The sequence below is a fragment of the Marmota monax genome, unplaced genomic scaffold, assembly GCF_021218885.2.
Source record: "Marmota monax isolate L192 unplaced genomic scaffold, Marmota_monax_Labrador192_F-V1.1 WCK01_AAM20220418_F8-fsc00011, whole genome shotgun sequence".
NCBI classification, from domain to species: Eukaryota; Metazoa; Chordata; class Mammalia; order Rodentia; family Sciuridae; genus Marmota; species Marmota monax.
Genome location: NW_026693082.1, coordinates 21291653 through 21297778, shown reverse-complemented (window position 1 = coordinate 21297778; position 6126 = coordinate 21291653). Strand labels below are relative to the sequence as shown.

Sequence of the window (6126 nt, the reverse complement as noted above, 5' to 3'; positions counted from 1 at the left end):
ATAGTAAAAACTAATTCACCTATGCAGACACCCAGCCCCAGGCATGCTGCACTGTACCCAGTTGAGCTCACCTGAATGGCCCTGTCCTCACGCAAACCAAGGGGTGGTATGGATGTAAAAATTCTCAACAAAACACTAGCAAATGGAATCCAAGCACACATTGAAAAGAGTATATACCATGATCAAGTGGGGCTTTTCTCAGGGATGCAATTTTTTTTTTTTAATTCTAGGATTCCACAGCAGCTACTTTCAAGAGTCATATCAGTTCTAAGTTCATAACTGTTGATACTCGTGACCTAAAATATTGTCTATTTTAGAAAATGCTCCATGTGCTCCTGAGAAGTAGGTAAATTTAGTCATTGATGGATAAATATTCTAAAGATGTCTGTTAGGGTCACATTATTAATCATAGTTTTTAGTTCTGTAGAATCTGGATGTCTATCTAGTGATGAGACAGTTGTGTTACAGTTACCCAATATTATTGTATTCTGGTCTATTTGATACTTATTATTGAGAATGGTTTGCTTTATGTATGTAGATGCACCATTGTTTGGGGCGTGAATATTTATAAACATTATATCTTGTTGCATGATTCCCTCAAGCATATGAAGTGAGCTTCTGTGTCTCTTTGGATTAATTTTAACTTGAAATCCATTTTGTCTGATAGGAGAATAATTGGTCCTACTTATTTAAGAGAATTATTTGCATGGGATTTTTCCCCTATGCTTTCACCTTCAGTTTGTGGATGTCTTTGCCTATGAGGTGAGTCTCTTGCAAACAACATATCATTGGGTCTTGTTTTTTATTTTTATCTAATCTGCCAACCTGTGTCTCTTTTTCTTTAATTTTGTTTTATTTTTTAGTTGTAGATGGACACAATACCTTTATTTTATTTATTTACTTTTATGTGGTGCTGAGGATCGAATTCAGGGCCTTACACGTGCTAGATGAGTGCTGTACCACTAAGCCACAACCCAAGCACCAAACTTTGTCTTTTGATTGAAGAGTTTAGACCATTTATATTCCATGTTATTATAGAGAGATGCTCTTTAATTTGTGCCATTATGATGTATCTGTAATGTTTAAATCAGACTTTATTCTCATTTAATTGACTATTCTAGTGTAGTTCATCCCTATGCTGATTTTAAATTTTTATTTTTCCTTTCTTCTTCATGAAATATTTCATTGAGTATGTTTCATAGTGCAGGTTTTCTGGTTATGAATACTTTTAGCTTCTGTTTATCATGGAAGGGTTTTATTTCATCTTCAATTGTATGTTTTTTTTTTTTTTTTTGAACTAGGGATTGTACCCAGGGGTGCTTAACCACTGAGCTATGGTTTTTTTTTTTTTTTTTTATGTTGAGACAGGGTCTTGCTAAGTTGCTTAGGGCCTTGCTAAGTTGCTGAGGTTGACTTTGAACTTACAATCTTCCTGGGTCAGCCTCCTGAATTACTGGGATTACAGGCATATGCCACCACACCTAGCCCTGGCCACTGATTTGCAGTGATCTGTGAGGAGACACCAAGGGTTTGCTCAACAGGTACATCCACTCACAGTGAGGGTTACAAAGAAGACCCATGGCTCAGAGAGAAAGGGGAAGAGGGGGAAATATGTATGTCTGGCTTCTTTTTGTTTCCCAAGTGGTCAAGGCTCACCCATGGGCAGTTAATGCCCCAGAACTTCTGCTTTTTTCCATTCAGTCTCTCCTCAGAGGCTGCTCAGGAATCATATCTAAAGCCTTATTTCATACTGATATATTTATGTCCAAAAATGAAGTTCAGATTCATGCAGTGGTTGGGCAAGGATCCAAGAGAGCTAACAGTGACTGCCAGCATCTTAAGGCCTGGCTGAGGCTAGAAGTCCACACGTGGACTTCTAGCACACTCTATTGGTCAAGGCAAGTCACAGGTCAGTCCAGATTCCAGGTTCATGGAAACAGACTCTACCTCTCAAATTGAAGCTGCAGAGGCACCTTGTAAAGGGTCTGGATCCCAAGAAGGAAGTGATGGGGGCAGTTATCACACAGAATCTAGTAAGAAGTTAGCCAGGCCAGAGGAGTGGGAGGAGGCCCAGTATTTTAGCAAAATGCTCCTGCTTTACCAGAGCTAAAGCTTAGAGGGACTAAAGCAAAGATAAAGGCTGGATCTAGAAGGCTCTTGGGTGCCAGGCTAGGGCACTCGGATTTTTCTTGGAAGGAATCAGAGAAACACAAAGAAGAGGAAATGAACATAAATTCATTTTTGAAAAACCTTTCCATTTGGATGTAGAGAACAGTGTAGCCTAGGCAGGACCAGAGGTTGGAGGCTTCATGGTCTGCAGTTAAGGAAAGGAGATAAATCCATGTATTCAGAGAAGTGAATGAATTCCACATTGGCTTGGGCTGATTGAAAAATGCCCTTCTTGTTCAGTTCAATACCAGGCGTATTTTCAGAATTTTGTTATCCTCAGTCACCTAAAAAAAGAAACAGAGTAATTAATGACCACCTGCCAGCCCTCAAAGGATGGACTTCTGTGCTCCTGGTGCTGTCAAACACAGTCCAGCTTCAAGGTATGTCTGAGTGGTTCCAACAGGCCTGGTACCCTTTGAGTGGAAATTCTGAGATGGGTGTTGTTGGACCAGGGGCTCTTGATGTCACCACTTTGTGCTTGGCCCATCTTGAGAGCTGGTTTGATGTGATCTAGCTACAGAAAACTGCTCAGATCAAACAGTTTTGCAAGAGTCTGAACATAAAAATCCAGAATGCTACTTTATGTTCAATGGAAAATATGGACTAGATAAGAAATGTACAATCACTGCTCAGGGCCTTCTTTCTCAATAAGCAAAGCTACACAGAATGCTGAATGAGATCAAGGTGCTTAATAACTTCATCTCCTGAGCCTCAGTTTCCATGTCTGGAAGGTGAGAGTAATAACCCCTTTCTCCCATGAGTTGTTACAAGGACTAAACAAAATAACACGAAACACACATAGCACGTGGATGTGAATATATATATTCAGTGAGCCTAATAATTAATTGCTGAAATACATTTTAAACTGAGTACAGTATGAATAATTTTATAATCAATAACACTATAAATAGCCATGTCAGATATATACATTCTTGACAATCAGATCTAATTAATTCAGAAGTCAAAAAAATTGGAACCTGGCCAAGGTGAATCCTGAAGTACCTAATAAAGGTAATACATAAGAAATAAAAGTTGATCAAAAACTCACCTGTAAAACTCTCCTTGAGGTAGTGTTTGGCTTGGTGTTTTTTGTATGGCCTTGCCTGGTTTTCTGGTAAGTCCCTGGAAAACATTAAAAGAATCATCTCTTGAAGTGACTTCCACTGTCGATTTTGCTTTAACTATTCATGTCAAGGTCATCTCCCAATTAACAGTGCCTCATGATACTGTTTACAGCACAAAGTAGTGATTTGGTTTCAGGACTTTTTCAGTTTGAAAGATTTCTTCTCACCATGCTTTCATTTATCCAGAATGTTTTCCCAGGGAAGCTTCATTCCATTTAACTGCTCTTTCTGAGTTTTGTTTTTTTCTCTGGATCATTCTGTGTTTTTCTAAACATGAGAGAGAAGCTTGTTAGAGGGTTGGGTTTAATGTCCCAGGAAAAATGAGTGCAGAGTAAAACTGAGTCTGAAAAGAGTCCAGGGGAAGGAAAGCCTTTGGCAAAATTCTAACTTCTCTATCAAAAAAGAACAACATACTGTGTTCACTGATGCTAAAGTGAAGCCCAAAGAGACGCTATCAACACTAGCCCTAGGTGATAATCTACACACTTACATAAAGTGAAATTATGTGAGATGTGCCAAGACATGTTGATTGTGGATGATATTAATTACTGAAGTAATAGCATCTTCAAAACCTTTTATGAGGTCAGATTCATTAATCTGTAACATATTTGGTCGTAGGCATCTAAGGACCTAGGTGTCATGGTGAACAAACCATTTCTAGAGGATGGGAAGTTTCACCTGGTCTTGAATAAGAGGAGGAAAGAAGAAAATGATGGTGTGAACAGAGACACCAAGATGGATTTACAGGATTGTGAGTGAATCATTTGAATCATTTCTTCCAAACTGATCAGCTAGACCTGGATCCTTTTAATAGCCAAGTGAAAGGAAATTGTTGAGAAGCTTAATTTTTAACAGAGCAGCTATGAACTCCACAAAATAAGGTCAGTTGCTTTCACTCTCTGGTCATAAAAGGTCTCTGTTGTGCTGGAACCTGGCACAATATACAGGATAAAGGTCTGGGATGATCTCGAGGCACATCATGAAAGCTAAGAGCAATGTGGGAACTGTCACACCTGTTTGAAGCCAGCTTCTCTGTAGCTTTGCAGACCAAAAACCATGGGGCCTGCATCAGCAATGACTCACATAGCCAAATACCCTGGGTTCTAACTGCAGAGACAGGGGCCCTGCCCAGCTGTGGTGGGTCTTCCTATTACAATCAGGATGCCAGAACTCCAAGTTCTTTAGGGGTGGAAGACCCATGTGAACAAACCTCATCCCACCCACTACTGCACCTGGTAGGATTCGGTTTCTGAGGCTCAAGTAGGACCCGTCTTGGTTTTGAGAAGGCCAATGAAAAGCACACTGGATCAGCATAGTGACAAGAGAGTCCAACTTCTTAGAGGAAGAAGAAAACTTAGAGGTCACTCCAACTCACCATTGCACAGAATCACCCAGCCTGTTAGTGACAGAGCTGACCCTCATCTCTGTCATGGGTCCCTGTATTTTGTGAAAATGTTTTGTTGTTCAACTCCATGAACTGTCCTTGTAAACTTACCTCCAGTGTGTTTCTTACACTATCATTTACCTTTTCCTTCCTCCCTAAATCATTCCTTTACTCTCCTTTTGTCCTTTGCTTTCTTCTCAGAAGAAAAGGTAACATCCTCCATCCCAATGTTTACCTTATTTGTCATGTTTTAGCCAATCTGGGCTACTATAACAAATTTCCATAGACAGGGTGACTGAAACAATAAAAACTTTGTTTCTTATGGTTCTGGAGGCTGGAGGTATAAGATTAAGGTGCTAGCATGGTTGGACTCTGGTGGAGAGCCCTCCTCTTGACTCACAGATGGATGCCTTCTCCTTGTGTTCTTCCCTGGAAGAGAGCAGAGAGAGACAACTCTCTCCTGCTTCTTCTTACAAAGGCATTAATCTCATGAGAGCCCCATCCTCGAGACACAATTACCTTCTGTCTTAGTCCTTTCTGGATGCTATCACAAAGTAACACAAACTAAGTAATTTATAAACAACCGAAATTTATTCTCTAACTGCTCTGGAGGATGGAAGTCTGAGATCCAGGCATCAGCAGATTTCATGTCCAGTGAGAGCTGCTCTCTTCTTCCAGGATGGCACTTCAATGCTGCATCTGCTGAAAGGGATAAATACTATGTCCTCACATAGTGCAAGAGTTGGAAGGGAACGGTACCAGGACACATCCTTCATCCTCTATTATAAACACTCATCCCATTCAGAGGACCAAGCACTCCTGGCTTCCCCTGAGGTCCCACCTTCTAATACCATCACAGTGAGATGAGGGTTTCAACATGTGCATCTGGGAGGGACACAAACATTCAGCCCATAGCAGTCCTTTTATATGTGATTTGCTGGCCACTCCCTCCTCAGCTGTGGGTCACAGCCCTCTCTCTTTTTCTCTGGCTCACATCCTCCATGTTGGCACTTCCTAAGGAGACTCCTGACTTGCTGGTCATCTCACTGCCTCTGGGAGCCTTCATCAGGAGTTACGGATTCACCCTCTGCTTGTGTAACTTCAATGATTCTACATTTGTTTCCAGCTCATATCTATTTCTGGAGCTCTAGACCCATATAGCAAACTGACTGTAGACATATCTCCTTAAAGTCTCTTCGAATATCTTAAATAGAATCATCAGAACATCTCAGCTGCCCCTTTTCTTGTAATCTGTGCTCTGAGTGGCTCCATCAGACACCTTTCACCACAAGCCAGGAACCCAGATGTTTGCCTTGATTACTTCTCTTCCACATCCATAGCAGATCAGTCAGTTTTATAGATTCTACTTTCTTAACCGTCTTGAATCCATTTCCTCAGTTAACTCTGTCTTAATTTAGCTCTTCCACTGGGAACCTACATTTATACTTT

The 6126-nt window shown here is 40.6% G+C and overlaps 1 long non-coding RNA gene across 1 annotated transcript; it reads right to left on the bottom strand.

Moving 5' to 3' along the window:
• Positions 1-2349: 2349 nt before the first annotated feature.
• Positions 2350-3561, bottom strand: LOC131424540 (uncharacterized). Its single transcript, XR_009227790.1, has 3 exons — positions 3461-3561; positions 3218-3291; positions 2350-2453 (listed from the first exon to the last, which is right to left on the bottom strand). It is a non-coding gene; the product is annotated as an uncharacterized LOC131424540 (long non-coding RNA).
• Between the last annotated feature and the right edge of the window lie 2565 nt (positions 3562-6126).